General features: G+C 40.5%; 1 protein-coding gene across 2 annotated transcripts in view; it reads right to left on the bottom strand.

Annotated features, from left to right (window-relative positions):
* LOC126482826 (protein SDA1 homolog) overlaps nt 1-14,185 on the bottom strand; it is a 184,417-nt gene extending 170,232 nt beyond the window's left edge. Inside the window, exon 1 of one of the 2 annotated variants that reach the window (XM_050106567.1) lies at nt 13,845-14,185. The gene's annotated coding sequence lies outside the window, so the exon portion shown is untranslated. The remainder of the gene's footprint in view (nt 1-13,844) is intronic. The other variant, XM_050106566.1, reaches the window with a different exon arrangement.
* Nucleotides 14,186-16,003: the final 1,818 nt, after the last annotated feature.

Here is a 16,003-nt window from a genome sequence, read left to right as displayed (position 1 = left end):
GTCTAGTGGTGACATGCTGTTCCTACATATACTTAATTCTCAGCTATGGGATTCTTTTCTGGAGATCACAAGCATAAAACAAGTAACAAATTTTAAATTCCAATATTAGGGCTGCGAGAATAACAGCAAGAAGTAGTATCCAAGCACTAGTTACTTTCATGTTCCATGGATCACTTCCACAATAAATCGTAATGATGTGGCAAGAGTCATTCTACATTCAAATAACAAATTAAAAATATGGCTAAATACTGACACTTTTTTAAATTTTTTTTTAAATAGACATATGCAAGTTTGTATTTCCTAACCACCGCCTTTATACAATATAATAGAGACTTTTCTATGGAATATAAGGAGTTGTTGAGGAGAAACTTTTTCAGTTTGTTATCAAATTTTACTTTGTTGTCAGTCAGACATTATATATCACTGGGTAAGTGATCAAAAATTTTCATGGAAGCACTGTGCACCACTTTTGGTGCTAGAGACAACTTTAATGTGGAGTAAAGAATGTCATTTTCTCTTCTGGTCTTGTAATTATGTACATCATTGTTCCTTTTGAACTGCCATGGATTATTTAAGCAAGCTTCAAGAGGGAATAAATATACTCAGAAGCAGTAGCTAGTCAAAATGCCAAATTCTTTAAACAGGTGTCTGCAAGATGGTTGTGAGTGAGCACCAGATATTATTCTTACAGCACGTTTTTTAGTAATGAAGACTTCCTTTCTTAAAGATGAGTTACCCCAAACCATTATTCTATTCACCTTGTGTTACACTTGTCAACTGCGTAGTACCCCCTAGACACAAACAACTGAGTACGTTGTGTCTTTTTAAAATTGAGGGTGAGACCATTTGCAGAAATCCAGTCAGTGATACTTTTAAGAACACCGTTTACCATTTCTTCTGTTTCTATACCTATGCCTCGACAGACTACAATACTAGCGTCATCTGCAAAAATAACTAATTCTACTTGTTGCATATTAGGTGGAAGTTTGTTTACATATATGTGAAACAATAATGGTCCTACGACTGAGCCTTGGGGAATCCCATATTTCATTTCTCTATGTTACGAGAATCTCTCCCGATTAAACTGGTTGAATTACTATTCCTGCATTTTTTTTTTTGTCAGATTTGACATTATCGATTAGTAGACTATACCATCAATGGCATAAAACCTCAATTTATCTGGAAGAATATTGTGACACACACACACACACACACACACACACACACACACACACACACAGTCAAATGCCGCTGAAAATACCAACTGGTACTATTATTATTTCTTGCTTGTAAAATTTTGTGAGTGAATGTATACATGGACTTTTCAGTTGAATAACTCTCTGAAATCCAAACTGTGATTCGCTGAGGATATTGTTGTTTAGGTGGGATACTATTCTATAATTAAAAAATCAGTCAAAAATTTTGGAAAACTATGTCAGTAATGAAACAGGTTGATAGTTATTAACATTTCTCTTATCACATTTCTTATAGAGAGATTTAATAATGACATGTTTCAATATCTCTGGAGAATTGCCTTGAGTAAGTGATGCATTACATATTTCAGATAAGACAGGGTTTATTAAATGGGAACAAAATATTGTAAAGAACTATTTATAAAACTGTGTATCCTTACTGTACAAAGTGACTACACCTACAAATATTTTGTGCAAATCTGGGAAGATGTTATAAGTATTTCACCACTAGTTCTATAAGTCAGTCTGGACTTGTATTTACCTAGCGAAAGTAAACAAAAAACTGACATCATTCTGCCACCGGGGAATAAATTTGTATAATAAATTGTCTAAGGGTATAAAACAGATTACTGGAACACATCTGTTTAAAAAGGAAGCTAAAACATCCTTCATGCACAACACATATTACACAATTCGAGATTACTTAGAGTAGTGGTTAATAATGAAAGAGAACGACAAAACTCCATCACATTACAACCCATTATGACAACATAACACTTTTTTTTTTTTAAAAAAAAAAAAAAAAAAAAAAAAAAAAATTAATGCTGAGACCTACAGTGCATGACAGTAATATTTTGTCATTCTCCTGTTCTCAATGTATCACTCATCATAGGGGTATGCTGACTCAGTTTTTCAGGTAGGTTGAGGTGAGGACATGAAGACATACCTGGGGCATAGTTGCATGTTTACAGACCTAGAGTCAGTTTCCCAGATGGGCTGGAGGGAATGCAAGAAGCATAGTAGCATGTTCATGGTCCACAAGTCACCGGGATGTGTATTGCAAAACTACGTTTCCATTATATATTATCTTGTGAAAACTCTGTGTAGATAACAAACATTATCGTATTTGGAGGGGGGGGGGGGGGGGCAGGACCAAATAAAGCAGTAAGGTAGTTAAGACAGTGATATCATATTCAGGAGGCTGGAGTTTGCTCTGACTGGCCATGCTTATTTATATTTCCTGTGGATTTCCTGGATTTGTTCGGGAAAATGTCACATTGTTTCCCTCAATAATACCACAGCCAACCACCTGGCCAATGCTCATTAAAACATACGGATACATTCTTCGTATATTCTGAACTATATTATTGTCACCGTATAGTCATGAAAAATCATATATCACTGTGAGATGATTCCCAGATGTATGAATAAATAAAATCAAACCTAATCAATGCCATCAGAGACAGAGCACAAGTTCAGATTTGACAAGGATTAGGAACAAAATGGACCATGACTTTTTCAATGCAGTTATCTTAAACTTTGGCTTAAGTGATTCAGGCAAATCACAGAGAACATAATTTGGACAACATATGCAGAATTTAAGCCTACACATCCCAAATAAAAGTCTACAGTGTTATTAATTTGGCATCTTACTCAGCACAAAAAATCCACCAAAAGAAACAGTAAAACACTACACACATTATTCACCTATGGAAATATGAAAGTAGCTGTGAAAATCAATTAGACCTATGATATGACTAAAGAGCTGCACAATGAAGAGACAGAAAAATGTACATTATCTATGAAGCAACTGAACTAGTTGACTCATTTTTGTATTTATGGCATAGGAAGATAATTTAATGAACTGAAAAAGAAATAAACAGAAGAGTAAAACTGACCCTGAGTGCTTCTGTTAAACTATACGGAGTTTTCAAAATGAATTTCCCACTATTTCTGCAACAGAAAGTTTACAATCAGCACATATTATCTTTATGGTAGTGAGACACAGGCTTTTACAGGGAAACCCATTCAAATACTGAGAGTTGTTCAGTGAACAATCTAAAAATGTATGTTGGAATTACTAGGAGGGGCAGGGGACCAAACCAGTGGGTCAGGAAGGGACTGGAGTTGAACACTCGAAGTGAAATGGAGAGAGGCAGGGTTCATAATCAAGTGAATCAATGATAGACTATCTAAGGAAATTCTTGGCTGGATTTCAAGTAGTTAGAAGATGAAAGGTGGGATATACATGATTTTAGAAAAGAACAAACATGTTATTTTGTTATTTGCATGTTCCGTAGATCATAATTGTGACTTCTTGCATCTATATGGAACAATAAGCCAGTTTTACAATTATATTAGGTGACACACACACACACACACACACACACACACACACACACACACACAGAGAGAGAGAGAGAGAGAGAGAGAGAGAGAGAGAGACAAAATTATTGGGGGCTTGAGGGGTAATTGTCAGGGTCAGCAAGTACAGAAAGAAATAAAGAGTTGAAATGCCATATCATTATCCTATACCACCCATGAGGAAATGGTTCATTCTGTTGACCAAGCAACATGGCACAGTGGTTAGCACACTGCACTCGCATTTGGGAGGACGAAGGCTCAAACTTGCGCCCAGTCATCCTGATTTAGGTTTTCCAGGATTTCCCTAAATCGCTTCAGGTAAATGCCAGGATGGTTCCTGTGAAAGGACATGTCCAATTTCCTTCCCTAATTCGATGGGATCGATGGCCTCGCTGCTTGGTCCCCTCCCCCGAATCAACCAACCGACATTTTGTCACATCGAAAACTGCCCCCCCCCCCCCCCTCCCCAACCTTTAAATCTACTTGCCTACAGACTGCACTACAGGGGTGATGCATGACCTTGGCTGGTTGTCCATGACATAAACACATAACATGGCACAATCCAATCATAACTTGCTGAGATGGTAGTTTCTCAGAAACAGTTAGTCACAAGAAAGACTCGCATGGATGTGCTCATCCAATAACCAACGACAACAAGAAAGAAGGAAGGACGACTGGTGTTTTACGTCTACCCACAACGATACAGCTAAGATTATTAGAGGTGGAGCTTTTCTTGAATTTCTTTCTATAGGAAGGGAAAGAAGCAGTCATGGCTGTTTTAAGGGACCATACCAGAACTTGCTTGGGCAACCGCAGAGAACCGATGCCTGGATGGCCTATCCAGGAATTGAACCCAGGTGTCTCCAATACAATTTGAGGGCTTTAACCATTACATCAACTCATTCAGTTCCCACGGAGATAATGCTGAATTACTATTCACCGAGTTTCCTACATATTTGGCCACTGAAAGAATTTGAATTTGGCAGGTTTGTACACCTGATACTGAGGTATTGGCATTTCGCCATGTGCAATAATTTTTATAGCTGAGTCACTGTGAAATAAAGAAAGAGAATGAGAAAAGAGAAAACTGTTGCTGAATACTGAGTGTAATTTTTTAAAGGTAAAACTTCAGAATAAATAGAAAAGTCAACCTGTATATTATTCATGCACTGTTATAGCTTACATACAACACATCCTTGTATCGTTCACTGGCTTCAACAGTTATAACAAAACTTAAATAGAGGAAGCATTGATGCCGGCACATTCTGTTTGCAGACATGGATTTAATTATGTCTGGAAGCTGCAGGGATATGGTGGAAACTGTGGGGATGACAGCAATGACTGAGGTTGTAGCAATTTATTAGTAGTATTTCTTCTATAGATTTCCTAAAAAATTCCTAACTATGTTGGATAATGGAGACAGAAAAAAATCTTTAACAACATTTCTGAAACACCACCATCAGTCTTGTTCTGCACGACTATACAGCAAATTGTACTGAGACATTTTATAGGTTTTTTGGGAACTTATCTATGTGAATTAAATTTTTTTGAAAAATAAGTAAAGGAATAGACTCTATATAGATAGTAATTTGAGGCTAAAATTAACAGTTTTAGTCCAGATCTTGACTCTGTCATGGGGGACAAACAATGCCAAAAAATCCCACTGAGTTCTTTTTAACACTGACGTATTAACGTTCAGTTTTCATATAGCTGTGACAAGTAAATGAATACAATAAAATATATTTCTGTTCTAAAACAAATATTTTTTTTTCAACCCTTCTTGCACAGTATATTTTACTAATCAGGCCTGTATGTACGTGTGTGTTTTTCTTCTCTCTCTCCCCTCCCCCCCCCTTTTTTTCCAGCTTGCGGGAGCATGCATGGGCATGGTGGGGACAGGATTGGCTGCTAGATGCAGAGTCGAGAGGCTGCTATGAGAGAGGGGGAGGAGGGGGGGAGGGGTAGAGAGAGGAAACATGTTGCAGAATCCTTCCTAACCACCAGGAACGCCATAGAGAAACAGAGATCCAGAACTAAAAATTAAATGGCTTTTGCCATATTGCTATAAAAGATAAAAAGTAAAACATCGTTGACAGCCCGCGTGTCGTTTGCTAAAATGGCCAATAACTCAGACGGCAAACACAAACAGGAATGTAAGCAGTTAAAAAAAGGGCATTCCATCAGGAAATGGTGGACAGTTAAAAGTTGAGCGCAATGTGCACAAAGTGGTGGGGGAACACCATTTATCAAATGGTGATGGCATAAAAGGCTGTGCACAATATGCAACCTAGTTAAAATAACCTCCTCGTGGCAATTGGCCTGAGAGTAGGTCTTCCAAGCCACTGGAAGAGGCTTAATAACCTGGAGGTTGTTCCAATGAAGGGAGGACCAGTGGATATGCCAAAGTGACACCACCTGCTGACAGATGGCAACAAATAGAGCATTGAAGGGAATGTAAGAACTAGAAGGCTGAGGTACAAGGACTGCAGCCTTGGCAGCGACATCAGCTGCCTTGTTTCCTCTCAGACTGACGTGACTAGGAACCCACATAAACATCACAGTAGCTCCATCAAGAGTGAGCAAGTGACAGCATTCCTGCACCCATTGCACTAGGGGATGGATCATGTACAGCACACAGAGGTTTGAATGGAGCTGAGAGAATCTGAGCAGATGACACAATTGACAAGCCTGTGTTGCCAGATGTACTGCATGACCTGATACTGTGCAAAGAGCTCTGCTATAAATACTGAACAGTGTGTCGGAAGCCAATACCGAAAAACAACGTTGACGCCTATGACAAAAAAACCACCCGATACCTCAATTAGTCCAAGAGCCATCAGCATACACAAAGGCACTATCGCGAAGTTGCATGTGAAGGTCATGAAACTGAAGGCACTAGAGTGAGGCTGGAGTAGTGTCCTTTGGAAGCGAATGATGGCCAAGGTGAACACAGGCTGCCGCACAACACCAAGGTGATGAAGGGTTCTCACCTGCTGTGAAAGTTGCAGGGAGTCAAGCTGACGGAGCAAGAGCCGAAAGCGAACTCCAGGAGGTAACAGAGAAGAGGGAAATGCCCCATACTGGTGATAAAAGGAGTCATTTAAGAAGGACGCATAGGATGGGTGATCACGCATGGCAGACAAATGGCATGCATAGCTGCTGAGGAGAAAGTCACGGCGGTAGGACAACAGTAGTTTGGCAGCTTCTGCAAGCGGACTCTCAACCAGATTACTGTAAAAGATGCCAGTGGCCAAACAGATGTCACAAAAATGGTTCAAATGGCTCTGAGCAATATGGGACTTAACTTCTGTGGTCATCAGTCCCCTAGAACTTAGAACTACTTAAACCTAACTAACCTAAGGACATCACACACATCCATGCCCGAGGCAGGATTCGAACCTGCGACCGTAGCAGTCCCGCGGTTCCGGACTGCGCGCCTAGAACCACTAGACCATCGCGGCCGGCCCAGATGTCACAATATTGGATAGTATAGACAGCGTAAGAGGGACGGACGTGCAGATGCATACACAAAACACTCATGGTCTAGCTTCAAATAGACATGGGACCAGTACAAATGGAGGAGGGGGGTTTGATCTGCCCCCTAAAACTTAACTGCGTCTGAACAGGCCCAATGGTACCGATCGGCCACCGTGTCATCCTCAGCCCACAGGTGTCAAAGGATAGGGATATGGAGGGGCATGTGGTCAGCACACCACTCTCTCAGCTGTACATCAGTTTACGAGACCGGAGCCGCGAATTCTCAATCAATTAGCTCCTCAGTTCGCCTCACAAGAGCTGAATGCACGCCGCTTGCCAACAGTGCTCGGCAGACTGGATGGTCACCCATCCAAGTGCTAGCCCAGCCAGACAGCGCTTAACTACAGTGATCATGTGGGCGGACTAAGAAAGTCTCCTATGAAGCATGAACCCCAGGAATCTCGTAGTTTCAACAAACAGAAGAGCAACAGGCCGAAGAAGTAAATACAGTGGAAGAAACCAATTGCACCGTCAGAAATTCATGTCGGTGGAGAAATGAAAGATGTTGTTGATGCGCCTTGAGTAAAGACGATCGAGACACCACTTAAAGACACCACTCAATGAGACAGGTCCATAGAGAACTGCAATACATGGAAATTTATTAACGAAAAGGGAGCTGGAGATTCCAGCAGGTAAAAGGCCATTATAGGGTTAATGGTGGTAGCAAAGAGGACACGCTCAGGACAAAACCCTACGACACATCGTTTTCCTGGATAAAGGTGTCTGACGAGGCAGAACTGACACATACCTTGAAAACTCAGTCTTTTAAAAACTCCTGAACGAAATGGGGCAGGCAGCCTCAGAAGCCACACGTGTAGACAGTACGGGGGATACCAGACCTCCGGCAGGTGTCATAGGCTATCTCCAAATCGAAAAACACAGCCACAGTCTGGGATGTCCGCAAAAAAATAATTCATGGCATGGGTGGACAAAGTGACGAGATGGTCAATTGCAGAACGGCATGCTCGAAATCCACACTGTGCAGTGGTTAGTAAATGGCGAGACTCAAGCCACCATACCAGCTGGGCCTGAATCATAAATTCCATCACTTTGTAAGCAGCTGGTGAGAGAAATGGGGCGGTAACCAGGAGGAGGGTGATTGTCGTTACACAGCTTAGGTGTGGGAATGACAGTGGTTTCACACCAGCATTTGGGAAACATGCCCTCTGTCCACATGTGGTTGTACGTATTAAGCAGAAAGTGCTTGCCTGCAAGAGAAAGGTGCAGCAACATCTGCATGTAAACAGCATCTGGCCCTGGGGCGAAGAATCGGGATGAACTGAGAGCATGATCTAGGACCCTCACAGTAAAGGAGACATTGTAGCACTCACGATTCTAAGAAGAGAAAGGTCTCACCCGAGCCCTCTCTGCCCGTTTCCCATGGAGGAAGGGAGGGTGGTAGTGGGAGGAGCTCGAAATCTCCACAAAATGGTGGCCCAAGGTGTTCGAGATAGCAATAGGGTCCACGATGACATCGTCTCCTATTGTCAGGCTGGGAATTGGGGAATGGATCTTGGTCCCAGAGAGCCATCAAAAGTTGGTCTGGAGGAAGTTGGCCCACATGATGGAAGAGGCAGTAGAACTGTTAAAAGAACTAGAGATGTATGATTTGAGAAGTTCAAAACAGTTTTTTAAAAAAATTATCTGCTGATCATCACAAAGTGTTTTGCAAACTTGAATGCAAGTGTGGAACCTTAAATAATCTGGCCAGAGTCTCCAAACTACGATTCCATTTCGATGGTAAATAACAGATACCAACCCGCAAAAATTATGACGATATTATCAGCTGTAATCTTCTCTAAATTTTTCAACAAGTCAGTTTGGCCATTAACAAAAATGCATCCACCATCAACAATGGCTCTCTGCTCAAGTTAATTTCAACAGTTTTCTTTCCAGGATAAATTTCAATTTCTAAATAAAATCACCCCCTCCCCCCCCCCCCCCTGAACCATGAACCTTGCCGTTGGTGCGGAGGCTTGCATGCCTCAACTATACAGAGGTAGCCGTACCATAGGAACAACCACAACGGAGGGGTATCTGTTGAGAGGCCAGACAAATGTGTGGTTCCTGAAGAGGGGCAGCTGCCTTTTCAGTAGTTGCAGGGGCAACAGTCTGGATGATTGACTGATCTGGTCTTGTAACACTAACCAAAACGGCCTTGCTGTTGTGGTACTGTGAACGGCTGAAAGCAAGGGGAAACTACAGCCGTAATTTTTCCCGAGGGCATGCAGCTTTACTGTATGATTAAATGATGATGGCCTCCTCTTGGGTAAAACATTCCGGAGGTAAAATAGTCCCCCATTCGGATCTCTGGGCGGGGACTACTCAAGAGGATGTCATTATCAGGAGAAAGAAAACTGGTGTTCTACAGATCAGAGCATGAAATGTCAGATCCCTTAATCGGGCAGGTAGGTTAGAAAATTGAAAAAGGGAAATAGACAGGTTAAAGTTAGATATAGTGGGAATTAGCAAAGTTTGGTGGCAGGAGGAACAAGACTTTTGGTCAGGTGAATACAGGGTTATAAATACAAAATCAAATAGGGGTAATGCAGGAGTAGCTTTAATAATGAATAGGAAAATATGAGTGCAGGTAAGCTACTACAAACAGCATAGTGAACGCATTATTGTGGCCAAGATAGACTCGAAGCCCACGCCTACTACAGTAGTACAAGTTTATATGCCAACTAGCTCTGCAGAACACGAAGAAATTGATGAAATGTTTGAAGAGATAAAAGAAATTATTCAGATAGTGAAGGGAGACAAAAATTTAGCAGTCACGGGTGACTGGAATTCGAAAGCAGGAGAAGGGAGAGAAGGAAACATAGTAGGCGAATATGGATTGGGGCTAAGAAATGAAAGAGCAAGCCGCCTGGTAGAATTTTGCACAGAGCATAACTTAATCACAGCTAACACTTGGTTTAAGAATCATGAAAGAAGATTGTATACACGGAAGAACCCTGGAGATACTAGAAGGTTTCAGATAGATTATATAATGGTAAGACAGAGATTTAGGAACCAGGTTTTAAATTGTAAGACATTTCCAGGGGCAGATATGGACTCTGACCACAATCTATTGGTTATGAACTGTAGATTAAAACTGAAGAAACTGCAAAAGGGTGGAAATTTAAGGAGATGGGACCTGGATAAACTGAAAGAACCAGAGGTTGTACAGAGTTTCAGGGAGAGCATAAGGGAACAATTAACAGGAATGGGGGAAAGAAATACAGTAGAAGAAGAATGGGTGAAGGCAGCAGAGGATCAAGTAGGTAAAAAGACAAGGGCTAGTAGAAATCCTTGGGTAACAGAAGAGATAATGAATTTAATTGATGAAAGGAGAAAATATAAAAATGCAGTAAATGAAGCAAGCAAAAAGGAATACAAACGTCTCAAAAATGAGATCGACAGGAAGTGCAGAATGGCTAAGCAGGGATGGCTAGAGGACAAATGTAAGGATGTAGAGGCTTATCTCACTAGGGGTAAGATAGATGCTGCCTACAGGAAAATTAAAGAGACCTTTGGAGAAAAGAGAACCACTGGTATGAATATCAAGAGCTCAGATGGAAACCCAGTTCTAAGCAAAGAAGGAAAAGCAGAAAGGTGGAAGGAGTATATAGAGGGGTGATGTTCTTGAGGACAATATTATGGAAATGGAAGATGATGTAGATGAAGATGAAATCGGAGATATGATACTGCATGAAGAGTTTGACAGATCACTGAAAGACCTGAGTCATACCAAGGCCCCGGGAGTAGACAACATTCCATTATAACTACTGACAGCCTTGGCAGAGCCAGTCCTGACATAACTCTACCATCTGGTGAGCAAGATGTATGAGACAGGTGAAACTCCCTCAGACTTCAAGAAGAATATAATAATTCCAATCCCAAAGAAAGCAGGTGTTGACAGATGTGAAAATTACCGAACTATCAGTTTAATAAGTCACAGCTGCAAAATACTAACACGAATTCTTTACAGACGAATGGAAAAGCTAGTAGAAGCCGACCTCGGGGAAGATCAGTTTGGATTCCGTAGAAATATTGTAACACGTGAGGCAATACTGACCCTAAGACTTATCTTAGAAGAAAGATTAAGGAAAGGCAAACCTATGTTTCTAGCATTTGTAGACTTAGAGAAAGCTTTTGACAATGTTGACTGGAATACTCTCTTTCAAATTCTGAAGGTGGCAGGGGTAAAATACAGTGAGCGAAAGGCTATTTAGAATTTGTACAGAAACCAGATAGCAGTTATAAGAGTCAAGGGACAAGAAAGGGAAGCAGTGGTTGGGAAGTGAGTGAGACAGGGTTGTAGCCTCTCCCCGATATTATTCAATCTGCATATTGAGCAAGCAGTAAAGGAAACAAAAGAAAAGTTCAGAGTAAGTATTAAAATCCATGGAGAAGAAATAAAATATTTGAGGTTCACCGATGACATTGTAATTCTGTCAGAGACAGCAAAGGACTTGGAAGAACAGTTGAACGGAATGGACAGTGTTTTGAAAGGAGGGTATAAGATGAAAATCAACAAAAGCAAAACGAGGATAATGGAATGTAGTCAAGTTAACTTGGGTGATGCTGAGGGAATTAGATTAGGAAATGAGACACTTAAAGTAGTAAAGGAGTTTTGCTATTTGGGGAGCAAAATAACTGATGATGGTCGAATTAGAGTGGACATAAAATGTAGACTGGCAATGGCAAGAAAAGCGTTTCTGAAGAAGAAAAATTTGTTAACATCGAGTATAGATTTAAACGTCAGAAAATCATTTCTGAAAGTATTTGTATGGAGTGTAGCCATGTATGGAAGTGAAACATGGACAATAAATAGTTTAGACAAGAAGAGAATAGAAGGTTTCGAAATATGGTGCTACAGAAGAATGCTGAAGATTAGATGGGTAGATCACATAACTAATGAGGAGGTATTGAATAGAATTGGGGATAAGAGGAGTTTGTGGCACAACTTGACCAGAAGAAGGGATCGGTTGGTAGGACATGTTCTGAGGCACCAAGGGATCACCAATTTAGTATTGGAGGGCAGTGTGGAGGGTAAAAATCGTAGAGGGAGACCAAGAGATGAACACACTAAGCAGATTCAGAAGGATGTAGGCTGCAGTAGGTGCTGGGAGATGAAGAAGCTTGCACAGGATAGAGTAGCATGGAGAGCTGCATCAAACCAGTCTCAGGACTGAAGACCACAACAACAACAACAACAAATAAAATCAAATTCTAGTAATCTTGTGTAAGCAGACTTTTTGGGTGCCCACCAAACCTACACAATATCCTTGTCCATCCCTTCTCCAGGCCTGCTTCCAATCCCTTGCCTCATGGCTCATATGCCTACAATACACCTAAATGCAAGTCTTCCTACTACACACCAACCCCAGCCATGTCACAGGTATATCTTATCCCATCAAAGGCAGGGCCTCCTGTGACAGCAATCAGCAGTCAGGCCCCAGCGGCCAGAGACCATAGCCATGTGAGTGAATTGTGCTTGCTTGAATGTGCGTCACCTATTTCTATGAAGGACTTTTTTGTTCGAAAGCTTAAACGTTCAGCAGTATTTCCTTTGTCCCTGTCTAGCATTTTTGGAATAGATTGTGTTTGAAGAAAGTGTTTTGGAGTATAGGGCTATGGTGGCACACACCAGTATTGAAAGTTGATGTTTCACTGTTGTTGTTTTTTTAGTAATGTTAATGAGTAATTGTACTGGTGGAATGCCTTATGCTAGTATTGAAATTGGAATTGTGTGTGTGGTTGTTTGTTAGTGAGTTATTTCAATGTCAGTAGTTACTGGCTACGGATTTGTTTGTGAATTTGGAATTACTAATTCGACATGTTCTTCACGTTTGGCGATTTAACTTGGTATGACTAAGAAGCTTAACAGAAGGTGGTTGTGTGCTGGAATGAACGATGATATGGGTACAACCACAAAGTTTTTGTGGTTGTATGGATTGAATGTTGAATGTGTCAAGCGCCACATGTATGACAAAGTTAGGAAATTAATGAAAGTTGCTGTATCACAAACCACGGGCGAGTATATCTGGCGTTGTCTACGTGACAATGTTTGTCGATCCATAGGTAGGTGTTCCTGGTTCGAGAGATCTAGGTTGGACATTGGGATGCTGTGTCATTAACTTAACATTTTTGCTATCACTTGTCACTTGGGTTTTGTGCTAGTGAGATGGGCGCAGAAATGTTTGTAACTAACAACGGTATTTTACGGAATTGATCCTCTTCAATAAGATATGATATCGAAGGCCTTCTACACAATGGTCAGCAACATGGCGTCTAATTAATGTAATGGTACTCAGGATGAAAGTGATTAACAAGCAACGGTTCCTGTTACAGCAAGTGATTCCCCTACAATGACTTTGGAGCACCATCGAAAATTTTATGAACCACCTACGTAAAGGGAGTGAATATGGCTGGAATACATTGCACAAACAGTTTCAGATTCAGATTATTGCTATGTTTTAAACTATTGCATTATTACACCAAAGCGATGTCAACGACTTCTGTATAACGATACTGAAACATTCACTCGACAACGTGTTGAGAGTACTCCCAAGCCCTCACAATGCCCTGCCCAATGAGGCATTTGCTCAATAACATCAATACTGCACATGTTTCTTCAATGTATATATTCAATACCTAATTTTTACGGATGACCATGAAAACATAATTACGACCACGTCAGTGTATGCAAATGCAAAAATAATTTTCCGCAGTTCTCTTTATCAGTATAAAATAATAACTCACCTTTAGTAGAATGGCCGGATATATTTCTTTTAAATTGACACTACTACTGTTATACGCAAAGTTTAAGAAGTAGAAATGACAAACATCTTGTTTCCGTACATCACCATTCTTGCCGTTCGTTAACAACAAGTAACAGAAATACCAAAGAAAACTATGTCGTGTTTAGACCGCACAATTACAACCACAATAAAAACAAACTTATGTACACATTTCCACGTGGTTCACTTCTCCAAAGACCACATAAAGTAAACATTCACCATCCTTCAATTGGCTCAGTAAATATACAAAGATTATAATATGCTCGAACTAAGTTGACACTCGGCGCGGTGGCTGGTAGGAGCAACCGTAAAGGCATTTCCCATTTAGGCATTTACAGTCGCTCCCATCAGCTACCGCTCCGCGCGTCATGTTTGTTTGCTCGAATATTACACATGCATTCAGTCTCAGTTACATGGAGGTAAAAAAAAGAAGAGAGGTGGCATTGCGTCACGAACTTGAAGCCGATGTTCGCCATCTTAACTAGCCTAAAACATTAGGTTCATCGCATTAATACCCCACAGTTGACAGTGGAGACACTTGCCCGTGACATCACTCTGACTGTGTCGTATTACAACAGCAAATACGCATTCAAGAACAGAAAAACGTTCGAAATTTCCTTCCTGACATTATGTTATCCATGTATTTATTTCTCCATGGGACCTTGTTGGTACGTAGAATGTACGTAAGATGTTGGATATCATTTAATACAATATTGTTTCTATTATTTTAACATCGTTAATCTCTTATGGTTATATTATTTACAATTGGCAAATTATTTATATTTACAATGTTACTGTGGTTTCAGTGGATAAGATTAGTACATTATTATTTAACAAGGTACTCTTTCAGCCTCTAGAAGCAGTGACAAGTTAGATATGCCTTTCCTGTAGTTCTGAGCTCTGCTATATTTATTGATTTATGTTACTTGGTAGTTTCCTGAATAACTTTTTTCCAATGTGTAGAATTCCATTTTGGTTGAGCTTAGTTTTTGTATGATGTATATGGAGATCCATCTTTTTTGCCTTGTGTTATGAGTGGGTACACATTCCTTTTTGAGGAAGAGTGCAGGATTTTCAATCGCATACTGCTGTTTGAGCACTAATGTTTCATATACATGAAGGCGTGGGTGTGGGAGGATTTACATTTTTGTGAAGAGTGGCTTGCAAGAGTTTTTGTGTTTGGCACCTTCTATGGTTCTTTTGGAATCTAAATAGCTTTATGATATTTGGAGAAACTCCTCACAAAATGACTCCATCATTCAGCATTGATTGGACACTTGCATAGTACACACTTTTTGGGCAGTCTTTACTACAGTAGCTATCAAGTATCCTCATCACATATCATGATGTGTTCAATTTTTTTCTGAGATTGACAATATGAGTTCCCCACCTGACATTATCCTGGATCCACAGCCCGAGAAACTTTGTCAGGTCCACACTATTTAGAGCTTCCTTTGACAACTGGGTATTTAAAGCTTGTGGAACCTCTTCCTTGACATTGTTGTTTGCTACGCCCTTTCCTTCATTTATTATAAACTTATTATATGGGAATCATTCTGCTATGCTGCCCATTGTCTTTGTTATGTTTTCTTGTAGTAGGTTTTCAGATTTTGCGGTAAAGAGAAAGCTTGTGTCGTCAGCAAACTGGTAAGCATTTTGACACTGTATATTTGTTTGTAGGGCATTTGGATATAGGAGGATCAGTAGTGGGAGGGGGGGGGGGGGCTGAACAGCACTGGTCCCAGTAGTCATCCTTGGGGAACATCATATTTCGTGTCCTGCTGAGCTGAGTAATGATTTGTGATTTTGTTGCTGTCTTTGTGTTGTATTTTCAATGTTTGTTTCTGATCGCAAAAGTTGTACCTGATCCAGTCATTAGGTGTGCATCTGATGGCCAGTTGATTTAATTTCTGTAGGAGTGCTTCATAATCTGCTACATAGAATGCTTTTGATAAGTCAAGGCATGCACCAGTGATATAATCGCAACTGTCCACTTTCTGGTAAATTTCACTTAGGAATTCGTAGGTAGCACTGTTGGTTGAGCGGTTCTTCCTAAACCCAGATTGACGGGAAGACTTTGTCTAGAATTCTTGAGAATCTAGACAACAGGGCAATTGGCCT

The sequence above is a fragment of the Schistocerca serialis genome, chromosome 1 (assembly GCF_023864345.2).
Source record: "Schistocerca serialis cubense isolate TAMUIC-IGC-003099 chromosome 1, iqSchSeri2.2, whole genome shotgun sequence".
Lineage (NCBI taxonomy): Eukaryota > Metazoa > Arthropoda > Insecta > Orthoptera > Acrididae > Schistocerca > Schistocerca serialis.
This window is presented reverse-complemented; position numbering and strand designations above follow the sequence as displayed.